Genomic DNA, 15,939 nt, shown 5'->3' with positions numbered 1-15,939 from the left:
ATGCAAACATTCTCAACAAGATACTAGCCAATAGGATAAATTGGGCAATTTATTCACCATGACTAAGTGGGATTTATCCCCAAGATGCAAGGCTGGTTCAACACATGTAAAGCAATCAATGTGATAGACAATATCAACAAGAGGGAAAACAAGAACCATATGATCCTCTCAATAGTTTGCAGAGAATGCATTTGATAAAATACAACATCCATTCCTGATCAAAACTCTTCAGAGTGTAGGGATAGACGGAACATTCCTCAGCATCTTAAAAGCCATCTATGAAAAGCCCACAGCAAATATCATTCTCAATGGGGAAACACTGGGAGCCTTTCCCCTAAGATCAGGAACAAGACAAGAATGTCCACTCTCACCACTGCTTTTCAACATAGTACTAGATGTCCTAGGCTCACCAATAAGACAACAAAAAGAAATAAAATACATTCAAATTGGCCAAGAAGAAGACAAACTCTCCGTCTTTGCAAATGACATGACACTGTACATAGAAAACCCAAGAGAGTCTACCCGAAGACTGCTAGAACTCATACAGCAATTTGACAATGTGTCAGGATACAAAATCAATGCCCAGAAATCTGGCATTTCTATACACTAACGATAAGACTGAAGAAAGAGAAATTAAGGAATCAATCCCATTTACTTTTGTGCCCAAAAGCATAATATACCTAGGAATAAACCTAACCAAAGAGGGAAAGGATCTATACCCTAAAAAGCACAGAACACTTCTGAAAGAAATTGAAGAAGACACAAAGAGATGGAAAAATATTCCATGTTCTTGGATTGGAAGAATTAATATTGTGAAAATGTCTATTCTACCCAGGGCAATTTACATGTTTAATGCAATCCCTATCAAAATACCATGGACCTTCTTCAGATAGTTGGAAGAAATCATCTTAAAATTTGTGTGGAATCAGAAAAGACCCCGAATAGCCAGGGGAATATTGAAAAAGAAAACCAGAGCTGGGAGCACCACAATGCCGGATTTCAATTTGTACTACAAAACTGTGATCATCAAGACAGTGTGGTTCTGGCAAAAAAACAGACACATAGATCAATGGAACAGAATAGAGAATACAGAAATGGTCCTTCAACTCTATGCTCAACTAATATTCGACAAAGCAGGAAAAACTATCCACTGGAAAACGTACCATCTCCTCAATAAATGGTGCTGGGAAAATTGGACAGCCATGTGCAAAAGAATGAAACTAGATCATTCTCTTACACCATACACAAAGATAAACTCAAAATAGATGAAAGATCTTAATGAGAGACATGAATCCCTCAAAATCCTAGAGGAGAACACAGGCAACACCCTTTTTGAACTTGGTCACAGCAACTTCTTGCAAGATACATCTATGAAGGCAAGGGGAAAAAAGCAAAAATGAATTATTGGAACTTCATCAAGATACAAAGCTTCTGCACAGGAAAAGAAACAGTCAACAAAAATCAAAGACAACCTACAGGATGGGAGAAGATATTTGCAAATGACGTATCAGATAAAGGGCTAGTATCTAAGATCTCTAAAGAACTTATTAAACTCAACAGCAAAGAAACAAACAATCCAATCATGAAATGGGAAAAAGACATGAACAGAAACTTCACCAAAGAAGACATACACATGGCCAACAAACACATGACAAAATGCTCTGCCTCCCTTGCCATTAGGGAAACCCAAATCAAAATCACAATGAGATACCACTTCTCATCAGTGAGAATGGTGAAAATTAACAAGACAGGAAATAACAATTTTGGAGAGGATGTGGGGAAAGGGGAACCCTTTCGCACTGTTTATGGGAATGTGAACTGGTACCGCCACTCTGGGAAACTGTGTGGAATTTCCTCAAAGAGTTAAAAATAGATCTGCCCTATGATCCAGCAATTGTACTGCTGGAGATTTACCTCAAAGATATAGATGCAGTGAAATAAATGGCAGGACACCTGCACCCTGATGTTTATAGCAGCAATGTCCACAATAGCCAATCTTTGGAAGGTTCCTCGATGTCCATTGAAAGATAAAGAAGATGTGATGTGTATATATATATATATATATATATATATATATATATATACACACACACATATATGTACATATATATATTTATATACACACGCAATGGAATATTACTCAGTCATTAGAGACAACAAATACCCACCATTTGCTTCAATGTTGATAGAACTGGAGGGTATTATGCTGAGTGACGTAAGTCAACCGCAGAAGGACAAACATTATATGGTCTCATTCTTTTGGGGAATATAAAAAAAATACTGAAAGGGAATCAAGGGGAAAGGACAGAAAATGAGTGGGAAATATCAGAGACTGTGACAGAACATGAGAGACTCCTAACTCTGGGAAATGAACAGGGAGTAGTGGAAAGGAAGGTGGGCAGGGGGATGGGGTTACTGGGTGACGGGCACTGATGGGGGCACTTTACGGGATGAGCAGCGGGTGTTATGCTATATGTTGGCAAATTTAACTCCAATAAAATACATATACAAAAAAAAGTAAAAAAAAATTAAAGATATGGTGTATCTTGAAATCTGGAATTGAGATATCTCTAGTTTTCTTATTTTTTTTCCTCAAGACTGCTTTGGCTATTTGGAGTCTTTTATAGTTTCATAGAAATTTTATTATTATTTGTCTAGCACTGTGAAAAATGTTGGCATTTTGTTAGGGATTTGCTTAATCTGTAGATTGTTTTGGGGAGTACGTACATTATAACAATGCTGGTTCTCCATTAGCATAAAATATCTTCCCATTTGTGTCATCTTCATTATCTTTCATCAGTGTTTTCTAGATTTCAGAGTACAGTCTTTCAACTCCTTAATTAAGTTCATTTTTACAGATTTTATAATTTGGGGTGCAATTGCAAATTATGTATTTTTCTTAATATCTCTTCCTACTACTTTGTTATTAGGGTGTAGAAATACTACTGATTTATTGGTATCAATTTTGTAACCTGCAACTTTACTAAATATATTTATCAGTTCTAGTAGGTTTTTTTTATGGAATCTTTTAGATTTGTATTCTAAATTCATAACATTTCCAAATAGTGAAAGTTTAACATCTTTACCAATATGAAAGCCTCCTATTTCTTTTACTTGCATGATTGCTGTGGATAAGACTTCAGTACTATGCTAAATAAAATGGTGAAGTTAGACATCTCTTATTTCTGATTTTGAGCAAAAGCTGTTAGTTTTTCACCTTTGAGTATGATGTTAGCTGTGTACTTTTCATATATGGTTTTTATTACGTTGAGATATGTTCCCTCTAAACCCACTTTGCTGAGAGTTTTTATCATGATTGTATGTTGTATTCTGTCAGAGGAGCTTTTTTTGCATATATTGAAATGACAATATGATTTTTTTTCTTTGTTTTGTTGTAGTGTGTTATGTTGATTGATTGACCAATATTAGACCACCCTTGCATAACCAAAATAAATCTAATTTGATTGTGGTGGATGATCTTATAATGTATTTTTGTATACAGTTTGCTAATATTTTGGGGGGAGTTTTTGTTTCTGTGTTCATTAGGTAAATTGACATGTATTTTTCTTTTTAAAAATGTATTTGGTTTTGGTATTAGTGTAATTCTAGCCTGGTAGAGTGTATTTGGATATTTTTCTCATTTTTCTATTTTTTAAGAATATTTTTAGAATAAATCTTCTTTATTTAATTTTTTAAAGATTTTATTTATTTATTTATTCATGATAGACACAGAGAGAGAGAGAGAGAGAGGCAGAGACACAGGCAGAGGGAGAAGCAGGCCCCATGTAGGGGGCCCGACATGGGACTCAATCCCAGGATTCCAGGATCATGCCCTGGGATGAAGGCAGGCGCTTAAACTGCTGAGCCACCCAGGCTGACCAGGGTAAATCTTCTTTAAATGTTTCATATAATTCACCTGTGAAACCATTTGGTCCAGGATTTTTATTTTTTTTTATATTTTTTAGTTTATTTCTCAATTTCATTACTAATAATTGGTCTGTTCAGTTTTACTATTTATTCCTGATTCAGTTTTCAAAGATTGTTTCTAGAAATTTATCCACGCCTTCTAGGTTGTCTATTCGTTGATACACAAATTTTTGTATTATTCATTTATAATTATTTGTATTTCTCTTGTGTCATTTGTTATTTCTCCTCTCATTTTTAATTTTATTAATTTGGGTACTTTACCTTTTTTTCTTGATGAGTCTGGCTAAGGATATATCAAATTTGTTTATCTTTTCAAAGAATCAGCTCATGTTTTCATTGATACTTTCTATTGGCCTTTTAGTCCCTATGCCATTTATTTCCCTTGACCTTTATTATTTCCTTCCTTTTACTCACCCCGGCCTTTTTGTTCTTGTTTTTCTAGTCCCTTTATATGTTAGGTTAGATTGTTTATGTGAGCTTTTTCTCCTTTGTTTAGATAGGCCTATATCCCAATATATTTCTTACTTAGAAGTGATTTTACTGTGTCCCAAAGATTTTACATTTTCATTCTCATTTGTCTACATTTATTTATTTTTCATTTCTTCTTTGACTGCTTTATTAACTCATTGATTTTTTAGTGTCATATTGTTTTGCCTCCATTTGTTTCTGTTTGTGGCCTATTCTACTCTTTTTTTCTTATGATAGATTTCTAGTTTCATATTGCTGTGATTACAAAAGATGCATGGTATGATTTTAATCTTCTTAAATTTATTGAGGCTTGTTTTGTGGTCTACCATGCGATTTATTCTGGGTAACATTCCATGTGCACTTGAAAAGAATGAATATACTATTGTTTTTGGATGGAATGTTCTATATACACCTCTTATGTTGATGTTGTCCAATGTGTCATTCAAAGACATTGTTGATTTTCTGCCTCGATGATCTATCCATTGATGTAAGTGGATTGTAAAGTCCCTTACTATCATTGTGTTGCTATCAATTTTTCCCTTTATTTCTTTTAATATCTGTTTTATGTATTTAGGTCCTCCAGTGCTGGGTCTGTAGATATTTATAATTGTTATAGTCTCTTGTTAGAGTATCATTATGTAATGTAACATTCTGTAACGCTTTTACCTTTTGTTAGCAGTCTTTGTTTTAAAGTCTATTTTACTATACATAGTCTATTTTTTTCTGATTTCAGTATCGCCACCCTGTTTTTTGTTATCCTTCCATTTGCATAGTATATGATTTTGTTTTTATCCCATCACTTTTAGTCTCTTTATCTATATATGATTTTATTTTTATCCCTTCACTTTTAGTCTCTCACTTTAAAAAAAAAGATTTTATTCATCTATTCATGAGAGACACAGAGAGAGAGGGACAGACATAAGTAGAGGGAGAAGCAGGCTCCATGCAGGGAGCCCTATGTGGGACTCAATCCTGGAACCCCAGGATCACGCCCTGAGCAGAAGGCAAACGCTCAACCACTGAGTCACCCAGGTGTCCCTACTTTTAGTCTCTTTATCTATAGATCTGAAGTTTGTCTCTTGTCATCAACATATAAGGATGTTGTTATTATTGTTGTTTATTTTTATTGTTTTTTTTTATTATTGTTGTTTAATCCATTCCACTCCACCATGTCTTTGATTAAATCATTCTGGCCATTTACTTTTTTTTTTTTTTTTTAGTTGGCCATTTACTTTTAATTATTGTTATGCACCTATTTTCATTTTGTTAATTGTTGACTGTTTTTGTAATTCTTCTTTATTCCTTTCTTCTTCTCTTGCTCTCTTTCTTTGTAATGCCTAGTTTTTATAGTGTTATTTTTAACTTTATTTTTTTATATATCTATTGTAGGTTTTGGGTTTCTGATTGCCATGATATTCATATATAACATCATATGTAAATAGCATTCTGTATTAAATACATTGTCATTTAAGTCCAAAAAACATTTTAAAATTTTATTTCTTTATTTTTCCCTTCTTTTTTACTCCTTCCTCTATGTTTTTTATATATGTACATAGTCATATATATAATCATTTATATATTATATATAGTCTTTTTACATCTTTTTATTAATAATTTTCTTATGTCTAATTAGGGTCATTTTTTTCACTTAAAAAGTCCCTTTATCATTTTTTATGTAACCGGCATAGTGGTGATAGACTCTTTTAGTTTTGTTTATCTAGGAAATTATTTATCTTTCCATCAAAGCTGAAAAATCCTGTCAGGTAGAGCATTCTTGGTTGTAGATATTTCCTTTCAGCATTTTGTATATATCATTCAAAATGGCATTCCCTTCTGGCCTGTAAGGATTCTGCTGAAGGCTTATGAGTCTTCCTTACAGGCAACTTTTAGTTTCTCTCTTGCTGCTTTAAGGTTCTCTAACTTTAACTTTTGGCATTTTTAAAATATTTTATTTATTTATTCATGACAGACAGCAAGAGAGGCAGAGACATAGACAGAAGGAGAGATAGGCTCCCTGTGGGAAGCCTGATGTGGGATTCAATCCCAGGATCCTGGGATCACGACCTGAACCAAAGGCAGACGCTCAACCACTGAACCACCAGGAAACCCTTAATATTTGACATATTAAGTATTTTTGTCATGATGTGGACATCTTTGGTTCATCTTGATTATAATTCTCAGTGCTTCTTAGAATTGGATGTCTATTTCATTCCCTATGTTAGGGAATTTTTCAGTATTATTTCTTCAAATATATATATTTATAATCCTTTCTCTCTCTTCTTCTTCTGGGGCCTCTATAATGTATTTGTTCCCTTGCTGTTGTTCAGGAGATCCCTTAACCTGTTCTCAAATTTCATTTTCCTTTTGCTTTTTGTCATTCAGTTTGAGTGTTTTACATTACTGTGCCTTCCAGATCATTGATACATTCTTCTGTATCTGCTTATCTGCCACTGATTGTATTGTCTGTGTGTGTGTTTATTTTCAGTTATTGTATTCTTCAACTATAATTGCTTCTTTCTTATATTTTTTGTTTGCCTTTATTGAAGGTCTTATTGAGTTATTCCACTCTTTTGTCCAGCCTGGTATCTTTACAATCATTACTTTAAATTCTTTATCAGGCATATTTCTTATGCCCGTTTCATTTACTCATCTATAAGAGTTTTACTTTTCTCCCCCATCCCCTCTTTTGGAGAACATTTATCTGTCTCTTATTTTGCTTGACTTTCTATGCTTGTTTCTATGGCTTAGGCAGAACAGCTACGTCTTCTAAACTGAAGGAATTCTCTTGTGCATGGTTGTCCCCTATGTAGACTGTGTGTTTGGTGACTTTTCCTGCCATAGCTAGAGCTAGGGTTGGCATAGGCTGTGGTCTTGGGGCTTTCCATGTAGTGGAAATCCTGTCAGGACAACTAAAAATGAAGTGGATACAGGCAGGTTTTTCACAACATTCTGTGCACTGAAGAAATGCTAGCAAGGAAGCTAAAGGTGAAATGAGTGTAAACCATAGTGTTCTGGGGCTCTCTGTGTAGGAGGTGGCTTGGCAAGGTGACTGGAGCTGATGTAGTTTGCAGTCAGGAGGTGCTTATTCTCTCCATGCAGAGGATGCCCTGGCAGGATAGCTAAAACTCAAGTGGGCACAACCTGGGGGCACATGGATTTCTGCACACATAGGGCACCTTGGCAAGATAACTGAAGCAGAAGTGGATGTAAACCAAATTGTTCCTGGATTCTCTGTACAGAGGGTGCCCTGAGGAGTGGCTGGAGCTGAGATGGGGTACAGTGTGGCAGTTCCTGGTATGCTCTGTGCAGTGGGCATCTTGGGAGGATTGTTAAAGCTAAAATGGCTATGGGCTGTTGTAACCCTGGGGGTCTCCATGAAAAATGTGTCCTGAAAGGACAGCTGAACCTGAATCTGGTACAAGCCTGAGGGTCCTGGCTCTCCACACGGAGGGTTGTATGGAAAAATTAATGATGCAGAATTCAGCGCAAGCCAGGGTATCTTAAAGTACTCAGTGCAGTGGTGCACTGGCCATGTGGCTGGAGCCAAGGTTGGAATGTATGATAGTGTTCTGAGGTGTTCCACACAACATGTGCCCTGGTGGGGTGTCTGAAGCTTATGCATGCATGAACCTGCAGTTCCTGGGATGCTTGATATCAGGAACACCTTGGGAGGACAGCTGGATTTCAAGCATATGTTGGCCAACATGTTTTGGAGCAATCTATACCAGGGGTACCTTAGTAAGATATCTGGGAATATTCTGGGCTGCTTTGTACCTTTGTCACCTTGGCACAAAGGCTTGGACTCTGATGAGCACTAAGCATCAGTGTCCTGGTGTGCACTACCCTGTGGCCATCCTAGTGGGATAGCTTGGGTTGGTATGGGCTTAGAAGCCCAGGACCATTGAGGTGGCAGGCCAGATAATAGGATGCTCAGACTGCACTGGTCTGTGCTTTCAAAGTAAAGGGGGAGCGTAAACAATGTATGTTCACCCCTCCCACCTGGGGAGCATTCCAGCAGCTCTCCCACTATTTGGCAGAGTTCTCAAGCTGATTCTTTTCTATTATAGTTGCTTATTTGAACTGCAGATTCTTAAAGAAAGAAAAATAATAAAAGAAAAAAATTTAAAGAAGACCAAAAAGAACAAAAACAAAAGGAAAACAACAAACAAAACCAAAAAATTGGCTTATTTTCCATGCTCCAGCATGACTAGGGCTGTGTGGGCTTGTGTTCTGTGAGCCAACTGAGGTTGTAAGCTCACTGCATGGGATTCGAACTTGTGGAGGATGAGAGACAATTTCTACAGCTTCTGGAATCCCTTTTAAATAGCAGCTCTCAGGGCATCTTGGTGGCTCAGTGGTTGAGCATCTGTCTTTGGCTCAGGTCATGATCCTTGGGTCCTGGGATCAAGTCTTACATTGGGCTCCCTGCAGGGAGCCTGCTTCTCCCTCTGCCTGTGTCTCTGCCTCTCTCTGTGTCTCTCACAAATAAATAAAATCTTTTTAAAAAGTTGCAGCTTTTTTCCTGCACCCCAACTCAACTGAAAGTGATGTGTGCTTGGACCCTGAGATCCCTGAGACTACAAGCTTGCTGTGTCAACTGTACCCACGAGTTATGGTGTCTGGACCTTCCCTGGTGTGGGTTTTTAAGGTGGATTGAAAAAATAAATTATGTTGTTCTTTAGGTCCCTTTGACCCGGAGAGCATTCCTGCAGCTCCATTGCTATTGGTTGGAGTTCTACTCTTGTCTCTTTTATATACTAGTTGCTTTTTTTTTCTGTCTTTTCTTTTTTCTCTTTTTTTTTTCTTTTCTTGATTTTTTTTTTTTTTTGTTGTTGTTGTTGCAGCTCTGGATACTACTCATATTTTACATTTAAATTCAATGTAGTTAATATATAGTATTATTAGTTTCAAGGGTAGAATTAGTGATTCATCAATTGCATATAACATCCAGTACTCATGACATCAAGTGCCCTCCTTAATGCCAATCACCCAATTACCCCATCCCCCGACACCTCCCCTTCAGCAACCCTCAGTTTGTTCCCTATAGTTAAGAGTCTCATGATTTGCCTCCCTCTCTGTTCTTATCTTATTTTTCTTCCCTTCCTCTATGTTCATCTGTTTTATTTCTTAAATTACATATATGAGTGAAATCATATGATATTTGTCTTTCTATAACCGACTTACTGCACTTAGCATAATACCCTCTATTTACATGTCATCACAAATGGCAAGATTTCATTCTTTTTGATGACTAATATTCCATATATATAAAACTTTATTCCACGTATATAAAATTATATATATTTCTATTATACAATTTTTTATATAAATTTATTCCATATATATTAAATTAATCCATAAATATGAATTCCATAAATGCATATAAAATTTCCACAGCGGCTGCACCAATTTGCATTTCCACTAACAGTGTAAAAGAGTTCCCCTTTCTCCACATCCTCATCAATATCTGTTGTTTCCTGAGTTGCTAATTGTAGCCATTCTGACCAGCTCGAGTTGGTATCATTGTGGTTTTGATTTGTATTTCACTGATGCTGAGTGATGTTGAGCAGTTTTTCATGTGTCTGTTAGCCATTTGTATGACTACTTTGGAGAGAAATGTATGCTCATATATTCTGCCCATTTCTTGGGTGGAATTTGTTTTGGAGGGTGTTGAGCTTGATAAGTTCTGTATAGATTTTAGATACTAGCCCTTTATCTGATATGTCATTTGTGAATATCTTCTCCCATTACATAGGTAACAATAAACAAAACTAAAAGATGACATACTAGTTCTTCTTGTAAACTATGGCTTTTTTTTTCTGTCCCAAGGGCAGAGGAGTCTGTTCTTGGTCCCTCAGTGCTATCATTCCCCACTGCTCTTCACAGCATCAGGAGTCAGGGTTCTCATTTTTACTGTGTCTTCATCTCTTTTGTTGTCCTCTTTTTACCATTCTTTCTATCTCTGATTATGTGAAAACTGTTCAATCAGCCCTTAGTTTTTCCTTAGGAGGAATTGTTCTATAAATAGGTGCAATTTAGTGTTTTCCATAGAGGAGGTGAGTTCAGGGTATTCCAACATTAACATCTTGGACTGGAATCATCAGTTTGAGAAATCTTATGCATTCCCTGACCTCCATTTTCTAAGAATGTCTACCTATAAATCACATCACTGTTCCCACCTCTAAATGAAATTAATAGAAAAACAAAAGTATATTTTTCACCATGAACTTGAGGAAAAATAAACTATGGATCAAGAGCTGAAATAAAAACACAAATTTGACAAATTCTAAAATTAATATAATATAGAACACCAAATCAAACCAGACTCCTCCAATTTTCTAGTGAAAAAAGTCTAAACAAGTAGAAATTCACCTATTTTCTAAATGTACTAAATACATTTTGAAAAAAAATCCAACAACTTTTTAGTGTTCTCAAAACTTAAACTACCAATGTCATCTGAAAGGGGCAAAGATAAGTGTTGATCTGTATTTTGAACTTTTTCTCCACACAAGAAAAAAGTGCTCTATAATAATTCCATTCAAAAAGTACCCATTGGATTTGGTAACAATGATGGTGTTTATTGAGTATACACATAGTGTAATTTGTTTTTAAAATGCTACATCATAATTAGTTATCAGGGACAGTGAGTTGTAACCATTGCTAATTCCAAGATTGTACTTATATACACATAGATTCTAGACCTTCATTTTTTAACTGACTTAAATTATCAAGTTAGTAAATGTAACTTTTAATTTTATTTTTATAATTAGCCACTTATTTAACTGTTTGTGTCAAATCTATGTTCATTTCGTAAGTAAAGCTCTAGTATCCAGTACAAAACCTGGTCCATACTCATCATTAAATTACTACTGACTTACTTAAGAAAAATTTTAGATACACTAAAATAATATCTAATACAGTGGTTCTTAACTAGATATAAACTTCAAAATTAAAAAATGTGAACATGCCTGACAAAAGCTCCTAAACCCTTGAAATAGAAACTCTGGGTGTGACTTAATGAAGTCTGCATTTTAAAACTCTTCTAGGGGATCCCTGGGTGGCTCAGTGGTTGCATGCCTGCCTTTGGCCCAGGGCATGATCCTGGAGTTCCAGGATCGAGTCCTGCATCAGGCTCCCTGCGTGGAGCCTGCTTCTCCCTCTGCCTGTGTCTCTGCCTCTCTTTCTCTCTCTCTCTCTCTCTCTCTCTCTCTCTCTCTCTCTCTCTCATAAATAAATTTAACGAAAAACTCTTCTAGGTGGGCCACCTGGGTGGTTCAGTTGGTTAAGCCTCCAACTTAACCTGGTTTCAGTCAGGTTATGATCTCTAAGTCATGAACTCAAGGTCATGGGATAGAGCCCCACATCAGGCTCTGTGCTCAGCATGGAATCTAATTTAGATTCCCTCTCCCATTCCCTCCTGCCCATTCTCTTTTTCTCTTTTAAATAACTAACTTAATAAACAAACAGATAAATAACAAATAAATAAATAAACTCTTAAAATTTTAAAACAAAAATAAAACACTCTTAGGTGATTTGGATACTTACTTCTGGTTAAGAACCAATTATGTAAATGAACTTGAAGAGAAACAACATAGGTTTCTGAAATATTCAAATTTGTGGTTTTGATTTTGTAAAAGGCAGCTGATCTATTAGTCTATTTTGTATTTTTAAAGATTTTATTTATTTATTCATGAGATACAGAGAGAGAGAAAGAGAGACATAGAGAGAGAGAGAGACAGAGACACAGGCAGAGGAAGAAGCAGGCTCCATGCAGGGAGCCCGATGTGGGACTCGATCCCGGGTCTCCAGGATCACGACCAGGGCCAAAGGCAGGTGCTGAACTACTGAGCCACCCAGGTATCCCCTAATAGTCTATTTTGAAAAAAAAAATTTATTCACTAGCTAGATGATATTATGGCCTAGGTTCTTGAAAATTTAACAGATTGTAGGTTTGACATACTTAACTGGATTGCTGTTTTCATAGTTGGGAAACAGTCTTTGCACCTGCATTGATTTTGACTTTTCTTTTTCCTACAGCCTAAAGTACTTTTCCAACTTTCTTTGATAGTAACTTAGTATACGTGTGTAGAGTTCATATTTTTGTAATATATTTTATAAATTATACATAAAGATAGAACATATTTAAAGACGAAATAAAAAACATAAATTGATGATCTAAATCCTGTTTCCATACTTCTATGGATCGCCTTGAACAAGCATCTCATTTTGGAGTATACTAGAAGAGGAAATCAGGGAACAGTGAAGCAAGGGACAATTTAGCCAAATATCATGACATGTCTGCTTAAATAGATGTGGCTTCAGTGTCAACTTATTGGAAATTCAAATATAGTAAAATGACTGAGTAGTTATCTTCATATCATAGCAAATTATTATTATTATTTACATTATACATGATTATGTGTATACTCATTTGATACATAGGTTATCCTAACTATATCTTCACATAAATAAGTAATGAATATACAAGCCAGAAGACAATGAAATTATATTTTTAACGTCCTGAAAGAAAAAGTACTGCTAATTTAGGAGTTAAATACAGCAAAATTTCCTCAGAAATGATCATAATATATATTTATATATATTATATATATATATATATATATATATATATATATACACAAACAAAAATTATAAGAATTTCATTGCCAGCAGAAACACTAAAAGAATTAAAATAGGAGATTCTTGGGCAGCCCTGGTGGCTCAGGCAGTTTAGAGCCTGCCTTCCCAGGGTGTGATCCTGGAGACCCAGGATTGAGTCCCACGTCAGGCCCCCTGCATGGAGCCTGCTTCTCCCTCTGCCTGTGTTTCTGCCTCTCTCTCTCTCTCTTTCTATCTGTGTGTGTGTGTGTGTTTGTGTGTGTCTCTCATTAATAAATAAACAAAATCTTTAAAAAAATTTAAAAAATAGGAGATTCTTCAGGTAGGAGGAAATGATACAAGATGATACAATTAATACAAAGCCAAATAAGGAGCACCAAAGAGAGCAAATATATGAGTGTAGAATATAAATATTAGGCATTTGTAAATAATAATAATAACTGGTTGAACTTAAAATAAAATAAAAATTCATGAAAAATAAAGCTTATAGTAGTAAATGTGGGTTGAATAAGTGGAATTAAAGTATAAGTTGCTTGCATTATCTGGGGAGTGCAAAAATATTAATTTGTCCCAAACTCTAATAAATCAAAGGATTATGTTTAATTTCTAGAAAAACCACAAAAGAATAATAAAAGAATGCACAATTAATAAGATAATAGAGGGTAAATGTAATTAAAATTATAAAGGATAATGATATAATTAAAATATAGAGAAAAGCAAGAAGGAGAAAAAAGAGCACAATTGTAGGAGAAATAAATAATGAGATGTTAGATTTAAATCCAAATGTAAAGTACTTGTATTAAATGTAAATGGAGTAAGATAAAGTTTTGAATATCTGATATATAACGTAGTATGCATAGTTAATGATACTATGTTGTATACTTAAAAATTTGATAAGAGCGTAGATATCATGTCATGTGTACTAACCAAAAAAATAAATAAATAAACTAAAAAAAGAAGTGTATGGACTAAATATACCACTTAAAAGGTAAAAATGTCTAACTTCTAGGGAAGATGGTGGAGTAGAACGATCCTAAACTCATCTCATCCCACAGATACTACTAGATAACATTCACCTCAGTGTAAACAAACTACAAATGACCCAATGATCAGAAGAACAGACTCTCCACAGCTAAATGTAGAAAATAAGCCACATAAAAGCCGGTAGAAAGAGTGGAGATGCAGTCAAACAGACCTGCAGGATTGTCCTTGGGAGGGAAGGAGGCTTTGGGCACAAAAAGGGTAGAGGACCAGACTCCACCTCAGGCACCCCAGGCATGGAAGGACCCACATGAGGAGGACAAATCACCCTAACGTTTGGCTTTGGAAACCAGAGAGGCCTAATAATCAGTGAGAATTAATATCTGGAACTTTAAAACTCAGAGGTTCAGCTCTGGAAGAGCTACGAGGGCAGAGTCCCTGCCCTTAAAGCACAATAAACAACCTTATTGAGATACAGCATAGAAACAGAAGTTTTCAAAATACCTGGGGTATACAGCAAGGACATTTATTTACTAATCTCAGAGCATGTGCTGGAGGGCAGGGACCTTTGGGGAACTTCAAGAACAAAAGAGCTGGCAGGTACCATTTCCTTTCCCCACACCCCAGCCTATATACAAGGGAAATAGCAGGAAGTATGTCAGTACACACACTCTCCACCTTGCTTGCTAAGAATGTACCCCATCCTTATGTGCTCCTGCATAATCATCCCCACCATTTAAGCCTCAGCAGGGATTTTCTCATGCAGCTGCAGGTCTTCTTCAGTAGCAGAAGTGTGCAGAATTGCTGGCACTGTGTTTCCTGATCCCATGTTCTCTGTGGGCTTGTTCTTTCCAACAAGCCCTTGGCCACAGCCTATCAAATAAGTGCCAGAAGCTAGGCAGTGTGCAAGCAACCCCACCTGGAGTCAGCACTACCCCAAAATGACTCCTGGTCTTTTGAGAGGGGAAGATAACTTTACATTATCAGTCCAATGATGACCCAAGAACTGGACTGGGGGGCAGACATCAGGTCTGACTGCAGGCCCTGCCCACAAATGAAAGCTTTGCAGGGGACAAAACAGGAAAAATACCCTGCACTTCAGTGTTACTCAATCTCTGGCAAACACATGGTCTGAATCAACTCAAGAACAAGGCAGCCCTATAGTGGCTCATTAACAACCCAAGGATCAAATACTTCCCACTATAGGCAAAAAGAGCCATTGCAGATGACTGTACTAAAGGCAAACATGGTACAGTCACAACAGTAGGGTACAAGAAGCAACACAGGAAACATCCCTGAAGTTCCAGGTTTTGGCAAACAGGAGATATTGCATTGCTGGGCACTACAAGACCTCTCAATCATAAAGCCACTACTTAGAAGAGCAAGAGAGGTAGAGGAGTTTCCTAAAATATAGGAACAGACACAGAGTTAGCAAGATGAGGAGATAGAGAAACATGTCCCAAATGAGAGAATAGGACAAAATGACAGCAAGAAAGCTAAACAAAATAGAGAAGTGATATCACTGATGAAAGAATTTAAAATAATGGTTATAAAAATACTCACTTCACTTGAGTAAAGAATGGAGGACCTCAGTGATACCCTCAACAAAAGGTAATAAAACATAAGAAAGAACCAATCAGAGATGAAAAACTCAATAACTGAAATTAAAAATACACAAATGGAATATATAGTAGATAAAAGGAAGCAGAAAGAATAGAGAACTGTAAGAATAATGACAAATCAACCAAGCAGAACAGGAGAGAGAGAGAGAGAGAGAGAGAGAGAGAGAGAGAAAGGAAAACTATTAAGGGAACTCAGAAACATCATCAGGTATAATAATATTTGCATTGTAGGATCCCAGAAGAAGAGATAAAAGGGGGCAGAAAATTTATTTGAGGAGCATCCACAAAAAACTCATATAAATTAAAATTACAAAAAAAAGTA

This window comes from Vulpes lagopus, chromosome X (genome assembly GCF_018345385.1).
Source record: "Vulpes lagopus strain Blue_001 chromosome X, ASM1834538v1, whole genome shotgun sequence".
In the NCBI taxonomy this organism is placed as follows: domain Eukaryota; kingdom Metazoa; phylum Chordata; class Mammalia; order Carnivora; family Canidae; genus Vulpes; species Vulpes lagopus.
The sequence above is the reverse complement of the archived record's forward strand: the minus strand, read 5'-3'. Positions refer to the sequence as shown.